The sequence below is a fragment of the Sturnira hondurensis genome, unplaced genomic scaffold (genome assembly GCF_014824575.4).
Source record: "Sturnira hondurensis isolate 20B ecotype Veracruz unplaced genomic scaffold, ASM1482457v3 Scaffold0021143, whole genome shotgun sequence".
NCBI lineage: Eukaryota > Metazoa > Chordata > Mammalia > Chiroptera > Phyllostomidae > Sturnira > Sturnira hondurensis.
Window position 1 is genome coordinate 25,625,934 of NW_028093774.1, and position 26,796 is coordinate 25,652,729.

The following is a 26,796-nucleotide window of genomic DNA, read 5'->3' on the forward strand; positions in this document are numbered from 1 at the left end:
TGAACATGATATAATCCCTCAAGTAATCAAGTATGAAGAGAATCTGGACAGAGGTCTGTCCAGAAGATATCCAGCTATATAATATGAAAAACAAAGACATCTATTGAAGAAGATACAAGAAACATTGTGCACAGGACAATAACACCTCAGTCCCCTGTAAAGTAGGCACCTTGGGACATCAACACAGTTCTCCCAATCACCATCAGCTGCCCCATCCTATTTTCCTGAATTTCATTGACAGTTTGAAATCTCTTCCCTTTCAAAAGTGATTTTAGTATTCAGAAAAGGTGTAAGTCACAGGGAGCCAAATCAGGGCTGTAGAGGTGCTGAGTCAGCTAGGTGACTTGATGTTTTGCAAGAAAACTCTGCATGAGACGTAAGTCATAAGTGGGCACACTGTCATGATGAAGCTGCCAATCACCAGCTGCCCATAGCTGCAGCCTTCTGAATCATCAGATAGCTTCTCCAGAGAAATGTTCAAGCTTAATGCAAAATTTGATGCAGACTTGTTGCTCTGCTCATTTGTTGCTCATTTTGAATGCAACAGCCATACAGTACACATGCTCACTCAATGGTATCTACCATCCCCACTGACTAGCGCCATGAAGTTGTAGTTGTTCACGCATGTGCATTCCAGTCCACTCGCCTTGGCTGCCAGGTTATACTGATGTTGTGGAAATGGTTCTTCTTATATTAACAATGGCTGGACTTTTTCCAGACAGACCTCTATACCAAATAAGTGTCGTAGGCTTCACAGGAACAATGTAAGAAGTATGCACAGGGTATGATGGGAAGTAAGGAGGGAGTAGCCAATTCCATTTGAATCACAAAAGACGTCATGCTGAAATTGGGTTCTAAAAAATAAATAGATGTTTGCCAATCAAAGAAGTGGACAGAGAATGCATAGAATGCATAGCATGTTCAACAACATGGATGTTTAGGAACCCACAAACTTCCAATGTTCGACCGGGCCATAGGTCACAACAGGATTCAAAGTCAGAAACAAGGTAAAAATCATAAGACTTCAATAATTAATACAAGGAGTATAAATGTTGCCCTGTAGGGCATTAGAGGCCACTACCAATTTTTTAAGTGAGAAAGTAACACTTTATGATTTACATTTTGTGAAGGTTAACAGAGAAATGGTCTGAAAGTAGACTGTGATTGGATAAGTCTGGTGGCAGGAGGACAATTGCAGCTGTCCAAATGACAGAAAAGTAAGAGTCTAATGCAGGTAGTAACGGGGGAATAGAGAAAAGGGGCGTAAAATAGTAAGTACTAGTTGAATCAACAGACTTTGAGGGTAAGGGGTGAAAGTTTTCTGGCTTGAGAGATAGGTGATTTCATTCACAGAGAAAGGAATCAGAAATAGTATGAAGGGGGCCCCCCAAAATCCAGAACTGTCTTCTGGAGGCTGGGCCCTTTGTAATACAGGCTTCCCCCACTAGGTGAGTGTTCTAGGAACCCACATGTATCAGTGCACCAGCTGGCATTGCTGTGAGAGGCTGCATTCGGTTTCAGGGAATTTATTTTGAAGACTCTTTCAACACCTTTGCCCATTCCACAAAGGGTGATGTACTGGTGCACCTGCCCACACCACACTGAGTGTTCAGCAGTTTTTGACCAACCCTGGCATGACCCCCGCGCCCCACCCTCCCTATTCACCTAATCTCACCCTGAGCAGCTTTCTTTTACTTCCCCAAAGAAAAAAGTCCTCAAGGGGGAGGAAATGTTTTGCTGATAGGGAAGAGGCGAAACAAAAAAAACGACAGAAGCACTAAAAGGCATCAAAATTGACTAATTTAAAAACTGTTTTGAGGAGTGGAAAAACCATCTCGATAGGTGTACTGCACCAAATGGAGAGTGCTTGGAAGGTGACTGAAGTTTAAACATGTGAGAATAAATACACAATTTCTTATAAGTAAATTTCGGGGGGTTTTGGGTCCCCCCTCATATATTAACTGTAGTTATATACATGTTGAGCTAGAAACTATTACAGGCCATCCAGGTAGAGAAGTTGCCTATTTACATGGGTTCGTGGGTCTAGAACTTAGGAAGAGGTTCTAGAGGAGAAATATAAATTTGAAAATAATTAACAGACTGAGACCAACTGGAATTACGAATTCAGCAACAGTTTTCTAACACTCTCTTCGCTCCTATTTTGCTTAGCCCACGCCACTGGTTAATATTCTCAGATCATTTAAAATCAAAAACACTTTGAAGATCCAACTTGACTTACAGCCAACAATATATTATTTAATTGAAGAGTTAGTACAGATTACAAAATAACTGCCTCTGAAAGGCATGCTATGGATTTTATTACACTCTGGGTCTAATTAAAAGTGAAAAACCATTAAATAAGTGATTGTTAAACACAAGATTGATAACAATATTATTAAAAAAGTTTACTCCAAAGGCTTACTCTTCTAAACTAAATAATATTTTCTACCCATTGATTGGAGCACCTTTTTTTCCTTCAGACTATGAGAGCTTTTATATTTTCTCATTAGTTTTAACAACGTGCCTGTCAGGTAGACAAATGGACAAGGACTTTCACGTTAGAGCTGGAGAAACTAAAACATGAAGATCAGAAACAGCAGGGCTGTGATTGCCCAGGTCTTAAAGTGAAGCTGAACACAGATTACAGATACCCAAACTCCCGGTTGTCACTCCCTCCTCTGCACCCTCCCCTTTATCACTGATGATGATGAAGGTGATCATCAATCACCCTTAGGATATTACAGCTGGGAACTTGGCACTATATTCAGGGCCCTGTGCCAGGCCACCCTCTTATAGAATAAAATATTAATGCAGAAATCACTAGAGGGGTGGGTGAAGGTGTAGGTAAGGAATTTTCCCTGTGGCCTTTCAACTATTTCCTTTATGGACCATTATTACTAAATGAAGTGGATAATATATGGCATGAAAAACTAAAAAGAATTTTATAAAGTACTTGCAACCTCAAGTATAAAGCCAATGCAGAAGATAACACACATATATAAGAGAGTTGATTTTGATCATTACTAAAAAAAGAGAGTTTAATGAGGAGACAGTATGTTACAGAGAGCTGGTGTGAGACATGAAGCCCAGTACCACCAGGTCACCGGTGCAAATCTAGACTGTGCTTGGCGGGGATAGAAATTGTTTTGATATAATAGTGCTTTCTTGGCTAGTGTGAAATAACTGGTCTGTTTCGTACGAGTTCTCCCAAAACAAGCATCTACATCACAAAATAAACAGTGCTTCTGACCCTAACAGAACTCTTTCCAAGGGATAAAAATTTGGATGAATACAGTCTGAATTTCCACCTACCTACCCCGTCTCTCCCCCATGAGAGCCAAGCTCTTTCTTACCGCTCCATCCAAATCAATAGCCTCAGTGTCCAACCACGGCCCATGAGCTGCATGCAGCCCAGGACGGCTGTGAATGTGGCCCAACACAAAATCGTAAATTTACTTAAAACCTATTTTTTCTCATCAGTTTTCATTAGTCTTTGCGTATTTAATGCGTGGCCCAAGACAACTCTTCTTCTTCCAGTGTGGCCCAGAGATGCCAAAAGGTTGTACAGTGCTGCTATGGATGGTCACACTCTCTGTTTGCCAAAGCTTGCATGCCACTGCGCAGTCTTACTCTCCTTCTGAGATGAACCACAGAGGTTTCCAGGTTTATATACTAACTGGTGCAAAGTTCCCGACGTGTTACTAATGGGACAAAAGAGTAAATTTCATTTTAAAGTGATTTTCAAATCCTGCTTCAGAAGGACATCTGAAAGTACTTAAACACACTATGTCCCTAGTGGTTGAAAGGAAGAAAAAAGAAAAAATTCTGTCTTGCTCCATAAAGGTAATTGAAAATACCATGCGGTTAATGCTATTTATATGGCATTGAGCTAAACTCGAAAGGTAACACTTAACTACTCTCTGTTTACCAAGTTAATCTACCAGATTTGTTTACTTTGTCTGATTTACTAAGACAAATACATTGAGTGTCTGAAATGTTTTATCTGGCCCTGGGAAAGGAAAACTAAAGGAGCGTTGTGCTTTTATTAATAGATAAGTGCAAACAGGCCCTATCCTATCAAATGAACAGCTAGGGCCTTTGGCCACTGTTTACTGAAAATAAAATTAGCCTTGGCTGGCAGGTACTTATCAGATCTGAGAATAATTAACTATCCACATCTGGTACATGTTACTGAAAATGCTAGTGGGAGTCATTAACTTTGGTAGGGGTTATTTTTCCTGAACAGTTAATACCCCCCTAACATACCATCGGAATGCGCTCTTTCCTCCTGAGCACGCTCATGGCAGCACCAAAAGCAGTTTTGCAAACCGTTTTCCCACTTTGACTCAACAGAAAAATGGTTCTAGAAATCTGAAAGAAATGATCAAGACATGGTTGTTTCCCACCACACTCCACAAAACTCACCAATGGGTTCGCCCGCCCCAGCAAACACAGGGAGCTTTGCAAACAAACAGGGTCATTTAAAGTTAATCAATAACAACATTTCACTCTATTCTGCACCCCCCTCGCCCACAAAAGGCTTCCAGCAACATCACCAAAGTACAATAAAATGAGTATAGTTTTCTCAATTCCAATGGAGATAAAAAGAAACACAAAAGAAAAAAACGAAAAAAACCACAAACAAACCAAGATAAAACAGGAAAAAAAGATAAAGAAAAAAGAAAGAAAAACAACACAAAAAAGGAGCGCCTAGAAACCAACATCTCCCATTACAAGCCAGCTGAAATGGCGGTAACCAAATCCAGATACACTGGTGCCTAGTTCATTTCTTTTCTATCCTAACAATTTATTTACCAGGTAATAGTTTTCATGGTTTTATTAAAGGAAAGTAAATGCTCTAAGGCACTCATATAAATAAGCAATGCAAAATAAATCATGTTTTGTTTATGTCATGGGAGTAAGACAGGAAACTCAAGGGCTCTGCAATTAGCTTGCTGTGAAATTCTAAACAAGTCAGATGACTTGTTTATTAGGAAAGCGGCCTCTCATCTCTCTGCTCTATAAAACTGGGGAAACCAACCTATATCACAAAGAGAAAAGTAAACTCCTGAACTGACAGCCCCAGGAAAACGCTTATAAATAGAAAGATAAGAAATTCCAAACCTCCAAGAACAGTTCTCAAGGAAAATAGAACTGTGTTAATCATAAATTATAACATTTACCCAGTACCAGTTAGCAAGGTATTTTTCCAACATCTTTTTGTAGACAAGTATCATTCATTGCCCCTCCTGAAGGGACGAAGGAAGTTGCATTCCAGTGACTAAGACCTTGGGTGGTTTGAAGATCAGCAGCTGGCTCATTTCCAAGGAAACTGCACACTGAATAGATGGCTCACCTGTACACAACACCTTACAGTAATGCACTAGGTGAGTAGGCATCAGACACCTGAGTAGATGAGGACAAGAGAGAATGAGGAAGTCTAAGGATATGCAGCCAGTGAATAAGGCTTGGGAAACTGCAGGAGGGACAGGCAAGGCAGAAATACAGCACAGGGAGAGAAGAAAGGCCAAAGAACAAGAGAAGAAACACAAAAAGCAATGAGAATTTTCTGGATTAGGTACCATGGTCAAGTGAAGAAGAGAAGCCAAGCTTGTGGAGGTGACAGGCACGACTCACAGGAACCTCACATGATTAAGAGATGGGAGGAGGGTCAGCCACGTGGGATAGCAAGTAGGAACTCTTTAGTTGAAATCAGAGAAAATGTTGTTGATCTGGGTTGGGTCCGATGAGGCTAGCAAGAACCAGAAAGAGGAATGGATTTGTAATTTCACGCACGCACAGGCTCAGTGAGGTCTCTGGAACATAATACTGAGAAATTATTTGTGTAAGTCGGCAAAATGAGAAAATGTTCAGTCCCCAATCTTCCCACTCCCACAGTAAATTTGATTTGCTGAATTGTGGGAGATTTCTTATGTGAATGCCATCTGCAGTAGCCCTCGAATCACTCAGGCATTCTGCTAGAACACCATCTGTGGTTTGACTACACAGAAGCACCACTTTCCTAGGATTACTGAGATTTGCACGACTCAGAAACCCCCTGCAGCCTGAAGGAGGTAGGCAGTTCAAACTACTTTCATGTCATTAAGCAAGAAGGTTGATTCCTCTGAAGTGTCAAATCCCACTCAAATAGCTATAGTACATGAAATGCATTTTTCTGCATTCATTACTTGTTCCCAAAGCGCTCGCTTAGAGAAAGAAAATGGTTGTATATTTTCTAGTGCATTAAATCTATTATCATCAGAATTTTGTAAAAATGCTTTGGCCGAGAGTTTTAAAAACAATTATTTCCCCTGGTATAGAATCTTCTACTTGAAATGTTTAAAAGGCTTCTGAGATAAACATATATTTGGATTTTAAAATATTTTTAATTCTATATTTATTGATACCAGAGAGAAAAAGTAAGGGAGAGAGAGAAACATCGATGTGAGGGAAACATCAATTAATTGCCTCCCGCAAACACCCCAACCAGGGACCAAACCCACAACCTAGGTATGTGCCTTGACCAGGGATTGAACCCACAACATTTTGTTATATGGGACAATGCTCCTGCCAACTAAGCCACACAGGTCAGGCAAATATATTTGTTTTAAAAATATTCAGTATTTGACTTACAATATCACTACATTTACATTTTGAGAATAATTTATATGACTTTGGAATGAAAAAAATTATACCGGGGAAGTTGTATGAAACAATATTTTTTAAAAAGGAACATAGATGCTTTTTCCATTTACCCATTAAACAAAAGCACTCAGTACCCTAACATTGGCTGCTACGAAAATAGAAGTTTCCCTGAATTGAGAGGTTACTTAATTGTACCTAGATATTTGAATTCTTTCAATCTTGCTCTGTATTACATCTTTCTTTCAAAATTCATGTTAACAGTAACAGGCTGGAAATCGGCCCCACAAAGCAGGGTTTCCTAACCTGGCACCGCTGACTTCCCAGGCTGGGTAATTCTGTGTTGAGAGGGCTGTCTTGTACACTGTCTGGTGTTTAACAACGTCCCTGGTTTCTACTCCGTAGCACCCCTCCAACCCCCCGCACTGCTCTGACAACCAAAAAAACCTCTCTAGACATCCGCAAACTTCCTCTGAAGGTAGCATCCCCGCTCCCCACCCCCCCCAGCTGAGAACTGCTGCTCTCAAGGAACAGCCACCATCACACTGTCACTGAAGAGGAGGAGCACGTACGCTAAGAAGTACAACAAGGTGTGGAGANGGTTTCCTAACCTGGCACCGCTGATTTCCCAGGCTGGGTAATTCTGTGTTGAGAGGGCTGTCTTGTACACTGTCTGGTGTTTAACAACGTCCCTGGTTTCTACTCAGTAGCACCCCTCCAACCCCCCGCACTGCTCTGACAACCAAAAAAACCTCTCTAGACATCCGCAAACTTCCTCTGAAGGCAGCATCCCCGCTCCCCACCCCCCCCAGCTGAGAACTGCTGCTCTCAAGGAACAGCCACCATCACACTGTCACTGAAGAGGAGGAGCACATACGCTAAGAAGTACAACAAGGTGTGGAGAAAAGAGGATGAGGTTTTGAGTTAAGCAGATTTGTGTCAAAATTAGGACTCGATTACTCATTAGCTGTGGAACCTTGTGAAAATTAATTTAATTAAGCCTTGACTTCCTCATTAATGAAATGAGAATAACAACATCCTAGTGGACATTTGGCTTTGGCATCCAGCATCCCTTTTGGGGGGAAGTGGCTAAGAAGTCCTTTCCTCCTTTGGGTTCTTCCACTCTCGGTCTAGCCCCTGCTCCAGGGCTGAATATGGGAACCAGACTTAGCCAATGCAATAATTACATCCCTCAGGCCTTAATAAGGAAATGGTTTGGGGATGGGCATGTAACCCATCCTGGGCCAACTGGACTCAATTCAAAGGCTGTTGCTAGAGCAATGAGATTTATTCCCTTTCCACTGAAGTTGCTAAGCTAAAAAGAATATAATAAGCCTGGAGGTTCTGGGTGGGAAAAGCCAACCCAATGGAAAACACATTCAGGAGATGCAGAGAGACCAAGACGTGATGAAATGATGTGTACGTAACACCTGAAGTCAGATTTGCCCCTCAGACTTTTCAGCCACATCGGCTACAGAGTTCCATCTTAACTTAAGTCTGTGTGAGTTGGGGTTTATCACCTGGAACCCAAAGAATCCTATCCTGTAAATTACCTGTCTCAAACAATTGTTGAGAGGACCAAATAAAATAGTGAACATAGTAGGCCTATAAAGAACTTCCTTCCCTTGATTTTCAATGTATAGAAATGAAAACAAACATAATTATGTAAGAGTTCAAAACACAATACAGGCAACCATATTGTGAAGGGCCAAATAGCTGGACCCAATGACTTAGATTTAAGCTCTTTTCAACAAACTGGTAGACACTCTGCCAGAGGTTAAACTCATGGAACCGAGCTTTTCTGTACTTTGGTCCCTACAACCAAGTCAATGACTAGCACATGCAAAAACGCTGGTTTATTTTGTTACCATTGTTTTTAGGTGGCCGGCAGTAAGGGTTTGCTTTGAGTTGAAAGGTTCCATAGCTTATGATTTTATTTTATTGCCAGAAGGCTGAAAGAGGGATTTATAAAGTTAGTGGATTATATCAAAATACCAGGGCTGGGACCAGGGTGAATCAAGTAAAGCGCCTGCCTCCAGTGTAAAATTTGAGAGGCTGCCCAAAACTCAGTTACCGAGATAAGTGATATTTGAGTGCAATATTTTTAACATTCAAAAATCCATGATGAAGAAAATATCAAAATTTTAAATAATGAAAGTCAGTATCACTAATCTTTCATTTTGCCTTGGGCTCCAACATGGCTCACCTGGCACTGCGAAATAAAGCAAAACTTCTAAAATGTAAGAAGCAGACTTATCTAGTGTCCATAAACAACACCAAGGACTTAGCTGCACTTGAAAGACAACCTAGTGAAGAATTCTGAATAGAAAGCTATGGAACTCAAGTTCGAGTTGAAGTTCTAAGGTATATAACTGAGCAACTCACTTGGCCTCTAATCTGTAGTTTTTTCATATATAAACTGAGCTATCCCAGATGATTATTAAGATCTTTCTTAACTCTGAAGTTCACTAATTACATACTAAATTTGATTTCTTTTGATACCTAAAAACAAATGAATATTGAATATGTTTTATTTTAAGTGCAGCATTTGTGTTATCTAGGAGCTTAAGAAATGACAAGTTTGAACCATTCGAGTGTACCAGTGAAAACAAACCAGGTTGAGGGTGACTTTTTGGTTGTTTAATATGAGTGCTCTCACACGTTCCAAATGCCACTCAGTTACAAGACCTTACAATGGGGAGGTCAGCAGCTTTCTGTAGTGGGTAGAGAGTAGCATGACTCATCTGTCTCTAAAAGCTAAAATAATTCACACAGCCACCCACTGACAAGTCCATTGAAGCATAAAGTAATCAGGTTAATAAGTGACTGCTCATAATTCCCAACAATTTCCAGAAATAGGAAAATGAAAATCTAAAATCAATAATGACAAAGAGAAGGTGACAAGCATTTGGAATGGTAGTTTAAAAACAAAAAGTAATCTCTTAAAATACAAAATGTTACATAAAAACTGCTAAAAGCAGCAAGTGGTGTGGAAAGCACTGGAAATATAAAAACCAAATATGAAACACCAAAGTGTCTCTGCTCAGGGCCATGCATAAAATCTTTTTCAATTTTTTTGCTGAACTCTAAGAAATAAAAAATTTCTCCATGCCTCAGAGATAAAGGGACTCCAGTAGTTTTTAAAAAGAAGTTTGAAAATAAAAACAGGGGCTATTTTTAACTGATATTATTTTTTTACTTTGTATTATGCCAAATTTCAAACACAGACAAGGTATACAGGATAGTCGAATGATCCTCACACACCCATTATCAGCTATAATAATTATCAGCTCGTGGCCAATCTATACTCCCACTAATTTCCCCCAATTTCCATAAAAGGCTATTCATTTTAAGCCTCAAAATGAACAAATCTTTTGGGGATTTAGTTTCTTTGTTTGCAAAATGCAGGCAATTACACTCACCACCTTACCTACAAATGAAGTTATGAAAAATAACCAAACCTTCTGAGCTCTTTCTAACATTTACTGTGGTTTTTGAACTTAAGAAAAAACAAGGTAGAACATGGAATCAACTTTGTTTAAGGAAGTCTTTCTTTGAAGCAGCTCTAAGTACTTCAGGAGAATTTATCTTTCATTCTCCCAGCACCTCTGTGTGGCAAATGAAAGTATTATTCACCTTTAGAAGACGCTGAAAAGAAAAAATAATTATTCAAGCCAGATCAAATGAAAAATCAACAGTCAGTGCAAAAATGAATCCACTTTTTTTGATCCCCATGTTCTAGCATTAAGATAGGCCATTTCTATCATTATTATAACCTACATGGATGAAAATGATTGTTTTATCTAAATGAAATGGACTTAGACTCTATTAAGGAGTTTGTATATTTGAAAGAGTAGTGTTATATAATATGTAGGTATTCAAATATATTGACTGACTGTGAAGTCCACCTTGTGGATTCATACAAGAACACAGTCCTTGGTTAGTTGACTCAGCCTACCTAAAGAAGACAGTAAAAAGTAAAGGAGGAAAATTAAATGCACCTGTGGTTCACTGGCACTGAACAATCATAGCTTGCCATTTCATAGGTTTGAAATCTAAAATATTTACTTGGCAGATGAAAAATGACTTCAGTATTACACTGGAGAATTATACCACTTGGGCCCAGTCCATAGTGCCACAGGCGCGGATGATGCAACTTCCAACTCAGTTACAGAGTATTTTTATAGCACTTACCAAGTCATTACAACTTCATGCATTTAAAACATTTCCTTCCAATTAATATCATGGTTCCCGTCCATTGCATTTAGTCAGGGCAGGCTGGAATGGGATGGGAGACAGGGGGAGACAGGGGGAGACAGGGGGAGACAGGGGAAGAAAGCTGAGGGAAGTGTATAGTGATGACAGTCTGCCATGAGCTAGGCTTCCCTAAATGCTGCCTGTTGTTCATTATTCATGGGATATATCACAGCAAGAGAAGGAGCAAGGCTCCTTCTCTTTTCATGGCCTCAAGAACAGCCCACTGCAGCCTGGGCAATGTCCTTGAGGACTATCACAGCAGAGACCACAACTACCCGAACAGTCAAATGAACAGTTTAAGTTTTTATATAAGAAGAGGGGGAGAGTTTTCAGGAACATGGATTAAGGACACATGGGCAAAACCAGAGGGAGGTAGGATCAAGGTGGGGAAGTGGGGACAGCTGGGGTGGTGGGGAGTCATGGGTGGGGGAATGGAGACAACGGTACTTGAACAGTGAAAAAAATATGAAAAAAAAGACGAGGAGTCTTCTTCAATTATTTCTGTCCAACTTTGAAAATAATTTTAGAGGCCATGACCTAGACAACACCTGGCTCCCTAAGATTTTGTGACAAATCAAATAAAACTAGAAAAAAAATAATGTTTTTAACATAATAGTTCCTTGTTGCTGTCATTATTGTTTTTATTCAGGATGCAGAGTTCAGATGGATTGCTATTTCTAAAATGAGGTAGGAGAGAACTACAGGGGCAAAGGGGAAGGACTCACATGAACAAGTATAAAGGACACATAGACAATAACTAAGGTGGGGGGTGGAGATGGGAGGGAGGTGGGGAGCACTGGGGTGGGGGGCCAGGGCTGGGAATACAAGAAAGAAAACTGTACTTGAACAAGAGTTAAATAAAAATTAAAAATAAATAAATTTTTAAAATGAGGCAGAAAACAGAATTAAAACAGTGGTACCTCAGTACTTGTCGTTAGTTCGTTTTGGAACTTGTGACAAGTGCCAAAATCAGTAAGTCCTGAGCAAGCAATGAGTGACAAAGCATTCTCTCCTGCGGGGCAGTGTGACTCATACAAGGTCCAGCAAGTGCGACGAGTCCCCAGCAAGCACCAAGGGCTGAAACATTTTTTTCTTATCAAAATGAGATGAGCTCCAGGTTTGACGAGTTCTGACGCCGACGAGCACCCAGGTGTGGACCGTACGGTAAAAGGACAGTGAAGTGGCAGCCGGGCACCCTAGGTTCTCTACACTAGCTAGCTCTGTTGGGGAGGCTAGTGTCCTTGAGGACGTTAGTTTCCTCATCTGTCTGATGAAATACATGGTCTGAGTGATTTCTAAGATTATTTTTAATTCCCGAATTCTTAGACTACCTACAGAACTCCATTATCTTTCATCTATTCCGTCTATGCAGTGTCCCCCCTTTCATATAATATGCTTACAAAGCTAATCGCTTTCTTGATTAGCCCACAGTAAAAGTTTAATCTGAAGCAGAGAAAAAGAAGTGTTCCTATAAAATGACACTCTAATAGCATTCTTTTATAAGAATAGGTTGAAAATTAAGAAGGTTTTCTAGTTTCGCTCCAAATCCCACTTAATGAGTCAGGCCATTGTCTGAGATTCACAAATGGCAGGTTATAAAGTGATAACTTATAACTGTCTGTCCCAGCACCTGGCACATAACAGACACTAGGTGAATATTTGCATACCTAATTCCTCCTCCTTGATCCCCACCTTCCCAATCCACCTTACTCCTCTACCAAAAGGGATTCTTTTATAAACTACAAGACCTTCTTGAGATCAGAGAAGCTTGGGACCAGACTGAGGACTCAGTTATAAGTTAAGAGTTTATACCTATATGTAAAAGAGTTCAAAATCTTACCAGAAAAAAAAGAAGTTATCAACATTTGTTCCTAAATCACCAAGAATGACCTTGGGTGCATCATTAATTAAAGGAAATTTGTAAGTAAATGAAAATCATCATAACTCAAACATATTTTACATTTTTCCAAACACTTCACAAATAAATGTCATTCTGTATGCCAAATTAAGACCCACGCAGAGCAAAATACACTGTTGGGAGTTTCATTAAGTGCCAAAAAATAGTTTTTCTAAAGAACTTTGTCAATTTAATAGAGGAATCCACCCAATAACTAAGTAAATGGGAGAAAAGGGGAGACCAGTCTCTCCCCTCAAACAGCTATAACAAGACTAGGAATAACAATGCAACAGGAAAATATTCCAAATTTTTAAAACTTGAAACACAAAAGCCTTTCTCTGTGGAGATGAACTCCTTGCATTCTCCAAGAACTCTATCAACATCCTCAACCTCAAACACTTGGCTCACACACACACACAAAACTTATGCAGGAAATTGTCTGGAAACAAACAAATAAATAACAACAACAAGAAAAAAGCCTTCTCCCCCAGGAAAAAGAGCTGCCTCCACAGAGCAGGCAAGCGGCCAACGTCAGGGCTTCATTCTCAAGTCTGTTTAATTGTCCCATTCCAGTTTAACAGTCCAAGTCCCTCTTTTAAGAAACACGAGACAGAAAAGCAAAAAAAGTCTTACAAGGTGTCTAGTCCTTACTTCTCTAGCCCCTACTGAAGAAACTCAGTGCTAATTAGCCACATTAAAACTCAGCAGACGAACTCCCAATCTTGGGGGCTACTAGTCCAACTTAGAAGGGTCTCTTTCTCCTCTGTGGGTCTAGTCCATATGAAACTTGCACTAACAAACTGCACCCTAAATTCACAACGCTCTTCTCATCACTGTTGTTTACCCATGAATTCTTCTGCTTTTCAAACTCTCTATAAAAGGATAAAGCAGTTGCAGTGTCTCCCTTATCCCATTCTAGTTGGATTTTGCAGGCATTTGACTTGGCTGACATGACAGGGGCTGTAAGAACAGGAAGGAAATAACCTACATTTCTCTAGTATTTTTCTTAATCCTCACCCAAGGACATTTTTCATTGCTTTGTTTAGAGAGGCGGGAGAGAGAGGTGGGAAGAGAGAGAAACATCGCTGCAAGAAAGAAGCATCAATTGGTTGCCTCCTGTACAAGCCTGGACCAGGGATCGGATACGCCCAGACTGGAAGAAACCCGCAACCTAGGTACGCACCCTGACCAGCAATCAAACCTGCAGCCTCTTGGTTACAGGACGGTGCTCCACACCAACCAGGGCCATTTCTCTAGTTTTCTTGGCACCTTTTCCCGCTTCTTTTCTTGCCAAAAATCACTTGGCTTCCCAATGAAGCAGAAATAAATAAGCACAACAAAAATCTCGCAGCTATTTACTAATACAGTAAAATTAAAATAACACCAACTCAGTTCCCTTTTTACATTGTGTTCTATGAAACTTACAAATCTAGAAGCTTATGTATCTGTTTCCCCAAAATTCAATAATCTACCTATTGATGTGATCAACAATTCATACAAGAAATTTTGTTATGCAAGTGTTTGTGAAGGATAGCAGTGAGAGGAAGAATAGCTAATGGTAATTCTGAGATTAATTCTCTTTCTAAACTCTCAATTTATGATGAAACACCATGGCTATTTCAGTTGGAGACTCCTCTTTTGCTCTTGGTCATTTCCATGACCACCCCTGAAAACTTAAACGAAGTTCTTTCGCTTCTGACCGAGATGGAGTAAGAGGATCCTCATTTACCCTACTACCTATCACAACCCCTCACCCCCAAATTTGTTAAGTGAAAACATGACACAACCTTTCTTTTTCCAAGACACTGGCAGTGGGGCAATGAATGACAGCGATCCCTTTACACACAAGAAACAAACGAGGAGAGCGTGATCACTGCCCCAGCTTACTGGAAAGCTGTGAGTGAGGGGCGGGAACCCCGGCAGAGTGCAGCAAACTTCCTGGTTTGAGGCGACGCAGCTTAACACCTGGGCAGAAGGCAGCTATAACTCACGAGAGGGATCTGTGGAGAGTCTCCCTCAAAGATTCAGCACTGATTAGTGCATGCAGTGAGCAAACTGCTTGAGCCTGGGGAAAGGAGAGGTAAGGGGAGTACAGAGAAGAGTGCCTGGCACCCACACGGGACCAGGAATATTGCCTATTCCTGCCAACCAGACTGGAAAACTTCACACATTCATGGAGCCCTGGGAGGAGTACTCAGAAAGGTCTTACCTTGAAAGCGGAGAATAATTATCTTCAAACTAAACGGCTCTGGTCCTGCCACAACAAATCTTAAAAGCATGATCCAAAAAGTCAAGCCGTTTCCCTGTAATTTAATGGCACCCCAAAACAAAGCTCAAGATTCACAGGAATACAAAATAGACTGCACCCACAAAGGCAAAATCACAGTGGCTGGTATCCAACGAAGATAACCAGACACACCAAGAATCAGGAAAGTTAGAGCCACAATAAGGAGAAAAACCAACTACTGAAATGGGTTCTGCACGAACACAGATGTAAGAATCAACAGAGGGACATAAAATAGTTACTATAATTCCTATGTCAAAAAAGGTTAAGTAGAGATACTAAAAAGATCCAAATCAAACTTCTAGAAACAAAAACTAAAATGTATGAAATTACAAATACACTGAATGGTATTAATGACACATTGGAGAACTTGAAGACATAACAGAAGAAACTATCCAAAATGAAAAACAGAGGGAAAAATGAAAAAAGCATCAGTTAGGTATGGAACAACTTCAGATGGCTTAATATATGTGTAACAGAAAGAGAAGAGGAGATAAAGAGAAATATTTTAAAATATAATGACCAAGAGTTCTTCAAATTTAATGAAAACTATAAATCCATATATTAAAAAAATCTCAAAAAATAAAGCTCAACAAACTACAAGCATTAAGAACATGGGAAAAATTACACAAAGGTCCTTCATAATTAAATTTCTTTAACACAATGAGAAAAGAAAAGCTTAAAAGAAACATAAGGAAAAATACATGACGTACAGAGAAACAAAGATGAGTGCAGCTTCCAAGTGGGAACAATGAAGCGGAAACACAGTGAAGCAACAGCTTCATAAACTTAAAGAAAAACACTGTTAACCTAGAATTTTATTCCCAGCAAAACTATCTTTCAAACACGAAGGTACAATAAAGACCTCTTCAAAAGTACAAAAACTGAAATAATTCCTCACCAGCTGACCTACACTCTGAGAAATGATAAAGTCCTTCAAGTAGAAGGGAAATAACCTCTGGAACTAAACAAAAGAATGAAGAGCACCGAATATGCTAACTACCGGGTAAGTATGTAACATACCTTCCTTATTATTTAAATGGACTTTGAAGATAATTGGCTGCTTAACATACTGTACTGTAGGATTTATAATTTATGTGCAACATGTAAGTTACACATATGACAACTACTGTAAGACTGCTCTAAGGCTTACCCCTCATGTGAGGTGGCACAGTATCACTTAAAGACAGACTGTGGTAAGTTAAAGATGTGCACTTCAAATTCTAAAGCAACCACAAAAATAAGTAAACAAGGAGTTACAGCTAATAAGACAGCAAAGGAGGTAAAGAGGAGTAAAAAAAAATCCCAAAGAACACAGGATACAAGTTTAATTTACAAAAGTCAATTCCTTCCTCACATATTACAATCAACTGAAATTTCAAATTAAAAATATAACTCCATTTATAGCAGCACCACAGAAAAGAGAGAAATACTGAGGTATTCACCTAACAAAATATGTACAAGATCTATTTGAGGAAAATTCCAAACTCTGGTTAAAGAAGTCAAAGAAAATCTAGATACATGGAGAGATAGTCCATGTTCATGAACAGGAAAGACTCAATATTGTCAAGATGTTGGTTCTTCCCAAATTTATCTATAGCTTCAGTGCAATTCCAACCATCCTAACAAGTTACTTTACAGATATGCACAAAATGATTTAAAGTTCATATGGAAAGGAAAAAAAGGAAAAAAAACCCATAATAGTCAGCACAATATTAAAAAGAAAAACAAAGTTGGAGGACTGAAACTACCCAACTTCAAGACTTACTGTAACACTACAATATTCGACACAGTGCGGTATCAGTGAAAGATCAGGGGACTAGATAAGGAACAGAATAGAGAGCCCAGAATTAGACTCACATAAATACACTTATGTCTCTGTCCATATAGTTGTTTAAAATATGAAGAACTACTTCTTCATTAAATCACTCTATGTAATCCAGTGGACTGGGCACTTAAGGGAGACAAAATCGATGCTACCGGGTAGACGTCAGGTTACCCAGGGTAAGTAACACAGCTGATGATGAGGTGCAGTGGCAGGTGCGGTTTACATTGCTGGAGTATAAAAAGGCTCAGAGATGATCAAACAGGAAGGCACATTGTAAGTCACGTAGAGCTCCTGGCAGGGAGCTTTTGAAAAAATGGCAAGGTTAATATGTCAAAATTTCAAACAGATACAGAAGCCAAATACAAGTTCTTAAATTCAGATTCTGTTATAATCTTCTCATTTAATAAACTGCAACATACTCAGTCTCAATGGGAGGACATAGGATTAGGGAAGAGCTCATTTTAAACAGTGCATTCCAGGCCACGTTTACCCAGAGCATGTCTTCTGTAGGAGAATTATGGGAACACATAGTTCCAGTATCACCTAGTTTATCCTAAAACTTATCAACTTTGGCACTCTCCCCTCAAGGACCAGGAATCTCTGGCTGTTGCGCCTCAAGTAGAATAAGACTCCTGGAGAAATTGCTTTGCTACCACAACTATTTCAGTGCGGTTCTAAGCGATGAGTCCCAGTTCCTAGCCAAATTCCTCTGGTTTGATCCCATCTGAATGGGCCCCAAACATAGCAAAATAGCACCTCTACTTCCTGGCTATATTTGATTGTCCAATATTCCTCCAAGAGGATGCCTACTTTTATTCTAAGAAGCTTCTGGCCTACAGTTCTTAATTTAGTATATGATACAGGTACAAACAGGCACAAGGAACGTCCATTTTGCTCTCCACCACTGTTGTACTCTCTTTCACTTTTATCTTACTGAAAAAAATCATTAAGAAACCCCTGAGAGTGTTTACAGCTTTTACATTGCTAATCACACCTGTGGCCCAAATTATGGTCCACATAATTTGTGAGCTCGAAAGTTCCTTGGCAATTAAGGGCTCCATAAGGAGAACACACAGTGCCGCCTTCTGCGTGCACTTCTGCCTACAATCTAAGCCAACACTCTTTCTCCCGAGCCCTCTGTTTATTAAAGAAGCAAAACTCTTTCTGTCTAGCGTCTCAAGGTCCTTATATCCACTTCAAGCTTAAAGTACATTCCAGTTAGCCAACGACATCTACGCAATCTGAAAAGCCTTCAACCCAAATTCCCCCGGAATCACCTCTTCTGAAGCTTCCGAACTTTCTTTTGTTGCTTCTGGCCTTTTAAATTCAGTCTTAGCTTTTGTTTCTAACTCATTCCTTCTTCCTGTACTATGGGACTCAACAATGTCATTCTGCTTCCTTTTAACAGAACAATCTTGGGCCCCTTTAGGTTGAACATCACTTCTACTTGTGTTTCACATGGGTATGTATAATTTCACATTGAAGCTGTTCATCGCACAGTTCAGTGAGTTTCAGAATAACACCAGACATCTCAAACCTCTAAAAAATAGGAATGTGACATTCCTTACAGATTACATTCTAGATTTACATCCTAGTGTTTAGCTTAATGGAAAGCAGGGACCAAACCCAAAGACACTCCAGATGTCTTCTTTGAATGAGTTCAACTTGTACAAAAATTTTTGGACAAGATACACTACAGCTAAGTACAGATGAAAATCATAAAGAAAAGGGAAATGCTTGAATCTCAGTCACAGTATAAATAACTTTCAGGAATTCATTTCCCGACAACTCACTCCATTCATATTTTAATGCAGAATTTAGGAGAATTCTACTGAATTAGAGAGGTTCAGAATAGCCAATTATGAAACACCTATTTTAAATTGTTATTTATACATGTGCTATAACATTTTCCCATAATCAACATATTTTTATGATAATAATTTATTGAACACATTTAACAGGCGCTTTATATATAGATTATATCATTTAATACTCACAATAATCCTAAAGCATTATTCTTATTATTCCCATATTACAGAGGCAAAGACAGAGTCCCCAGAAGCTTTAGGTACCTGCCCCACTTACCCTGCCAGTAGGTGTCAGAGCAAGATATCCAAACCCAAATCTGTGTGGCTCCCAAACCTGTGCCCCTTCCAGTAGGATGCACTCCCTCTCCACTTAAGTCTTTACGACTAGTCTAATGTTTTGGAAAATTCCTCACCCACGGAGCCTGGGGGAGTACAGTGAAAAAACTCTTATGAGCCTAGACTCTGGCTGATGTGTGACTTGGCCTGATCACGTTCCTTTCATAGGCTTTCTTTTGCTCATCTATAAAATGAAGAGCTTGAGTAGCTAACATCTAAGGGCCCTTCTCACATCAATGTCTTATCACACTACGGTTCTACAAGTTATAGACAATGCAAAAATGCGGGACAGAGACAAAGGAGGGCAGACAGAGGGTTAACTGGGCGGTAGCAATAATGTGGTCATACAAGTCTGGGTTTGTAGTATTATACTCCCAGTATTGAATTAAAAGACTTTATCTAGTACATATAAAGTTCAACAAGATCCTATCGCAAAAGAATTTATCAAATAGACTCACCTGTTTGAATTTAACATCAATTAACATATACGTTATTGGAAATAAAAGACAAAACACATACAGACATGGGACACCACCAGACCCATCCAGACACAGACACACTTCGAGTCTTGTCTTTTTCCACAAGGTTCTGAAGACTGGAAGGGTCGCCCTGGTATAAACAGACATGCGGGTTGGCAGTGCCGGGGTGGTGGGAGCGAACTGACGGCGTTTCAGGAAAGAGTGGCAGAAAAGAACAATTTGTATCTACAAAAGCTCTACTCCAAAAAAAGACAATCCCATACCAGAAAAGAAAATGGCTGCGGAGTTTTTCTTTTGTTTTGCTTTCAGTATCCAGGCCAGCAAGGTCTGGGCCTAGTACAATGATTTAAATCCTTCATGAAACATGGCTTCTCCTTATTCAGCCAAGATTCTTCCATCAGATTTCCTGATTCCTCTTCAATTTTCTAAAATGATGGGAACTAAGTGCCTCTTTGCTCAGTTGCCATCACTAAGAGCTAATATGAGAAGCACGCAGACAAGCTCCGTGGGAAACACCGCAGGCTGGAGGAGAAAGGACGCCACAACTGGCCAGGGCCAGACACCGAGTAGCGAGGGGCTCTCTGGGCCTTGGGAGACCTGAAGGTTAGAGATACTCATTCTGTCAGAGGTCAGGAGAGGTCGTACTTTTAGGCTTGTGAGAGAGCACAGTGGCTCTGGTTATCCATCCTAAGCTCTCTAGATAGACAAATGTGCTTTCTGTGGAAAAAGAAAGAAAAAGATGAGTAGCTGGCAAAAGGACCTAAGACAAGCCGAATCTTCCACAGGATGTTCGCAGACTAAAAGGCTGAGGAATGTGGAGGGGGCGAAACTCCCCAAAGAGGAAGGGAGGGGAAAGAATTACAGCCACCAGTTCTGATGTTTGCTAAGGAAGGAGAGAAAGAACACTGTTCAAACGGCCTGTAAACCAGGTAAAAGTGACTGCTGGTCCTGACAGAGTCCACACATCCTGCCAACGTCCCACTGCCAAGGCCACCACCCCTGTGCTCCCACTGAAGGCTGCAGCTGCCCCTCAAAGCCCCTGAAAACAACAGGCAGAACACAGTGACAGCTGCAAGGAAGGGGAGTAGGCAAGGACTTGGCATGAATGGAAGTGTAGCCAAAAGGCACAGATATGAAGGAAGACAGACGATTTTCCTGTGTGGTTAGTGTGTGGGGTATGAGGGGAGCGCAGAATAAAGAGTCAGCCCAAGTTCTGGCCTTGACTGCCTGTGGGACTTGGCAGGCCCAGCCTTTCTCATGGCAGGCGCGCCAGGAAATGCAGCCTTCAGCTGTCTGCTTCATGTTTTCCTTACTGTCACCATTTTCATGTTCAGCCCCCGGCTCATTTGCATTTTCTTCTTCGGGGATTAGCACATAAGTGTGGACAAAATCCATTTTGGTTATTCAAGACTGTGTCATTTCCTCCCACCATGTATTTGTCCACTAGGGCCTCCCAGAACATGAGATCCTGATGAGAGCACAAAACAAACTGCAGAATGAGACGGTCTGCAAGGGACCTCGGAGACCCTCTAGTCCAGCCTCCTTGAACAGGTGGGGGAACTAAGAGTAGTAGAGAGAGGTAAAGTGATCCGCTGACATCACCTGGTGTTTAGAGAGCAGCAAAGTCAGGATGAGTGTCCCTCTGTCTCATTCCCATCCAGCCAGTGACCTGTCCACAAAAATTAGTGTTCCATTAGACCCCATCTCAGCCAGCATACTGAGCTCCCACCACCAACTCTTTTTATGAGGACTTGGTGGGAACTGTAATGCATTCTCTTTCTCTGCTTTCTGATAAAAAACTCACATATAATTTTTAAGCAATTATCCCAGGTGTTGAGAAAAAGAAACTTGGAAACCAGTAACATTCTGAGAAAAAGACCCAACCTGAAGCCAAGCAGAATGCATGTCATTAAAAACTAGCCACCTAAATGTAGACTTTGACATAACTGCCACTACTTATTAAATCATGAGGGTAATGCTGCTACCCCCCAAAAGCTGTGGCCTCAGTTTATCCTGCCACATTGGTTTTACAAAATAACAGGTTAATTTCAGGCCTTGGAGACATCTTTTAAATTTAATTAAAATTTAAATTAGCAAGTGTTTTTTCTTTTTTAGAAAAAGTAGTGTTTCTAGCTCAAGGAACAAATTTAAAAATCAGAAAAGAATACCTTCACTTGAAAGTAAATAAGAAGGCCCTGGCCAGGTAGTTCAGTTGGTTAGAGCATCATCCTAATACGCCAAGGTCGTGCCTTTGAAGCTGGGTCAGGACACATCCAAGAAGCAACCAGTGAATGCATAGGTAAATGCAACCACAAACTGATGTTTCTTTCTCTGTCTGTCTCCCCCAGGACCGTAAATAAGATAACAAACAACAACAAAAAGTGAATTAAATGCTATTTATGACAAAACTGAACCTACATCATAAAAATTTCTCCCTTTTTGCCAATGGTAGTAATTTCTGATACTGAGAAAGGTTTACATTCTTAGAAACAGATAACCTTCAAACACTCAAAAGACTCTGACTCTGAAAGGAGTATGTGAGTGTGGACGGGGAGGTGGATACTCGAGTTTATCGGTGTACATGTGAGGTCATAATGAAACAATCTATCTTCTTTTCTCAATTAGGATTTCTTCTACTAAAATAATTTTGATACTATAGAAACCATTTACATAACATCAAAAAAAATAACTTCACCTCTTTCTGCTGCACCTACTGTGACAACACTGTTCTCAACCGATAGACTTGACATTCCAGAAAATGTCCACATTACTGTGAAGGGCCCCAGAGGCGCCCTGAGGACAGACTTCAGTCACAGCAATGTAGAGCTCAGTCTCCCTGGACAAAGGGTGGAGAAATAAAACAACTGGTTGTGGTTCGCACGATCTGCAGCCATGTACTGGACATGACCGAGGGCATCATGTTGGGCTTCCGCTACAAGATGAAATCTGTGTATGCCCACTTCCCCAACAACATCGTTATTCAGAAAAACAACTCTCTTGTTGAAATCCAAATTTCCTGGGGATGAGGGTGGGGGAAGAAACATACACAGCCCAAAAAGATGAGTTAATTCTTGAAGAAAACAACATAGAACTAGTGTCAAATTCAGCTGCTGTGATTCAGTAAGCCACAATAGTTAAAACCAAAAATATCAAATGGGTTTGGATGGTATCTATGTCTGAAAAAAAGAACAGTTCCGCAGGCTGATAAATAAGATCTAAAATTGTCCGGCTATGGAAACAAGATGCTAGATGACTCCAAAGGCATTTTAAAGATACAAGAAATGCCCTCTATTGATTGGGGTGGGGAGAAGGAGACACTTCACTCACCAGTGAAGTCAGCTAACTTTTCCTTCCTTCTGTACATTTTCATGTAACAGATATTTTTTAATTGTTTACCCTTTACCAAACACTACTCAATTCTTGCAGTATGGAGATTAAAGACACTATTTCTGACACAAAGGCACTTAAATTTACCTGAGGGAAACCAAAGTGCGCATGGAATGACCCAGAGCAGTGCGCCGGTGATTAAGGGTGCTTTGGAAGGCCACGGAGGGGTACTAGGCTGGCCTGGGAAGGCCCAGGAGGCCTAACTTAAGAAGGTGCCAAGGTGATAGATAAATAAGAATTAGCTAGGCTTAATGTATGTCTTCTATCTAGCATACTTGTTTCGTAGGAGAATTTGATCTATTTCCTAAAAACTTTTGAAGAAAAAAATGACATTACTGTATTAAAATAAGATTTTTTAAAAAGATTTTATTTATCCATTTTTAGAGAGAAGGGAAGGGAGGAAGAAAGAGAGGGAGAGAAACCTCGACTGGTTGCCTCTTGTTCGCCTGCAAATGCCCACAACCCAGGCACGTGCCAGGACAGGGGACCGGAGACCTTTCTTATCACAGGCTGGCACTCAGTCCCCTGAGCCACACCGGCCAGGGCTCAAGAGAAGATTTCTAACAGAGCACTAGAATACATTAACCAGCAAAGGCCTGAAACAAAGCGAACATTACGGTTCATGTGACGCCCAGGCAGGAGAGAACACTGTACCTGGTCAGAGCTGTTGCCGCAGCTCATCCCCCCACATGTACGAGCAGCACTAGCCGTATGCAAGGCGTTCACTAGGTGCCGTAGCGGATGCAGCGAGTCTAATGAATATAATGGAGAAAGCCGGTCTCTCTCACCAAGGAATTATTTTTAATAAATATATTTTATTGATTATGCCATTACAGTTGTTCTATTCCGTCCTTCATTCCCCTCTACCCACACCCCCCCTCCCCCACCATTCTCCCCCCCTTAGTTCATAACCACGTGTTTCAAGTTCTATAGATTCTATATTTCCCATACTATTCTTGCCTTCCCCCCTGTCTATTTTCTACCTACCGTCTATGCTACTTATTTTCTGTACCTTCTCTCCTCTACTCCTCCTCCCACTCCCCTGTTGCTAACCCTCCATGTGATCTCCATTTCTATGTTTCTGCTCCTGATCTAGCTGTCCTCTTGCTTTGCTTTTGTTTTAGGTGTGGTTGTTAATAACTGTGAGTTTGCTGTCCTTTCACTGTTCATATTTTTCATCTTCTTTTTCTTATATAAGTCCCTTTAGCATTTCATATAATAAGGGCTTGGTGATGATGAACTCCTTGAACTTGACCTTATTTGAGAAGCACTTTATCTGTCCTTCCATTGTAAATGAAAGCTTTGCTGGATAAAGCAATCTTGGCTGTAGGTCTTTGGATTTCATGACTTGGAATACTTCTTTCCAGCCCCTTCTTGCCTGTAAGGTCTCTTTTGAGAAATCCGCTGACAGTCTGATGGGTACTCCTTTGTAGGTGACTGTCCCCTTATCTCTTGCTGCTTCTAGGATTCTCTCCTTCACTTTAATCTTGGCTAATATAATTGTGCTGTGCCTTGGTGTGTTCCTTCTTGGGTCCAACTTCTTTGGGACTCTCTGAGCTTCCTGGATTTCCTGGAAGTCTATTTCCTTTGCCACATCACCTCCCTCTGTCCGTATGATCCTCGGGGAGAGAGAAAGATCCAGAGCAGCACTTCTCAAAACTTTTGGTCTCGGGCCCCATTTATACCCTTAAAACTACTGAGAACTCAAAGAGCTTTTACTTATAAGGCATGTGTTTACCACAGTACAAATGAAAACTGATGCACTGCTAAAGCATTCATTAATCCATGTAAAAGTAAACTAATAAAACTATAATGTCTTAATAAAAATAACGTGTTTTGATGAAAATAATGATATTGTCTAAAATAAAAAATCTTAAGAAGAGGGGTGGCATTGTTTTACATTGTCATACACCCCTTTAATGTCTGGCTTAATAGATGACAGTTAGAACCAGGTATCTGGTTTTTCATTCAAGGTGTTACAGTATCGTATTTCCTATGTCCAGGAAATGAGAATACAAAGGCAAATAATATCTTAATATTACAAAAAAAATAGTTTGACCTTGCAGATCCCCTTGAAAGGATTCCCTGGAACCCCCAGAGATCCCAGACCACATTTTAAGAACCACTGGTCTATAGCAACAACAGCAATGTTCCAAACTTGGCACATTAAGAGTGTGCATTCCACCTTGCTTTCAGGTTTTAACTGAAAAAGGGGGTATCTTGCTGTAACATTTCACTACTCAGCCTGCTCATTCTAACAGGGGACTTGTTTTCTTGTAACTGGGACAACCCGGGCTGCACTAAAGGGTCCACCCTCTCTGTCACTGAGAAGACTAGCTCCTCAAAAGGACCAAGCTGGGTGGGTCTTGGCCCAGTGACAAACATGACCACATGCTCCTTTGCCTGCAACAGTCCCAGTTTATTCCTGTTGTCCAGAGTAATTATTAATGAAGCCCCTTCACTCTCAGAAGTGTCCCAGTTTGAAGGATAAATTCTGTGATCATTTTGACAATGCCTTGCAAAAGCGGTGCTAAAACACTGCTTCTTCCCACCGTGCCAGCAGGTCTAAAGGAAGCCGTGCTGCGTCTGGGTCACAAGGTAATTCACCACCAACTCCTCCTGATCGGCAGCCGACCACTGGGGAAAAACTCTCTCGGTTTCTGCGGCTTCTTTTGCTTTCTTACGCTGTGACAACCGCCATTCTTGACAGCTCTATGTGGCAACACAAGCTGCTTGTCTTCGCGCTATACACCTAGTTTGGAATCTGAACTTTAGGATGTCACTTTGCCCAGCCGTTTCAAATTGGTTGAAATAAAACCTATAGATTGAGGGCTGCAAATTAACCAGACTGGATGAACCACCGGGCTAATAAAACACTAGGCAAAACCTAACACATAGACTCAGCCAATCACCAGAAATTGAGGCAACTCAGTAGGACAAGAGCCTTCTTTGAAAAAGTATTAAGAGTACCAGGCCTAACCCCGTGAGCCTGGCAGGGGGCGTATGAAAAAGGACTGGAAGTGAAATGCTGTAAATTCTGATTAGTGAACCTTGAAACTGACGTGAATTTGGCTCTGCAGCCCGGAGCGGCAGAGAAACCTCAGCGGTCATCCAATGCTTTTAGAGACTAGGGTAAAATTATAAGAACATTTTTATGAGTTGTGGCTGGCAAGCCCTGGCCTGTTAAAACTCTTCAAAAAACCAATGCCTTGGTGGAGGTAACATTTACTGTTTACTGTAGCTCTGGTTGTTAGGGGTTATTGCTAAGGTCCCAGCTTTCCATGACATCAGCAGCATTCCAAGGGAAGTGTGTGTCAGTGACTTTCAGTAATGACTCCCTTTTCCAAATGTTCAAAGCTTCTGCCAAGCTGCCCTACACCTGCACACCAGCTGAGTTAGAGGAAAAGGAAAAGTAAGATAGATTAAGTGGGATTTTTGTCTGGGTTCCTTAATGAGACTAAAGGCTTTCTTCTTTCAGTGTTTGGTTTTGTATAATAAATTGATGCCAATCCTTTTAGGGGTGACATGACTCATCCTTAACTTTACATAAACCAGTCCTGTCGTGACCTCTCGCTGTCATATTCTGGAATAGCTTGCTGAGAGTGAGTTTTCTTCTGCAGGGAAGGTTTAGGGCTTTGTGAGATGATGAGCCCAGCATGCCAACACCCTGGAAGGGTTTCCGAGGGAGGCATCTGCTGCCCCCCAAATTAGCAGGCAACAGAAGCAGCGGGGAGACGTTACTGTGTCGCTGCTTTAGGGATTTCAACGTTTCAAACCAGACGTGTATTCTCAGGGCAGCAGCAGATCCCACTCCAGAGACTGTCCTCACCAAAATGGGGGTCTGGCGAACCTGATCCGAGGGCGCCTACTGCCCACTC

General features: G+C 40.8%; 1 protein-coding gene and 1 long non-coding RNA gene across 5 annotated transcripts in view; one reads left to right on the top strand and one right to left on the bottom strand.

Moving 5' to 3' along the window:
* Positions 1-26,796, bottom strand: part of RAD51B (RAD51 paralog B) — a 519,294-nt gene that overhangs the window by 273,629 nt on the left and 218,869 nt on the right. The gene's annotated exons all lie outside the window — the stretch shown is intronic.
* Positions 5,069-26,422, top strand: LOC118976925 (uncharacterized). The gene is made up of 3 exons (XR_005064381.1): positions 5,069-5,387; positions 5,971-6,074; positions 25,482-26,422. It is a non-coding gene; the product is annotated as an uncharacterized LOC118976925 (long non-coding RNA).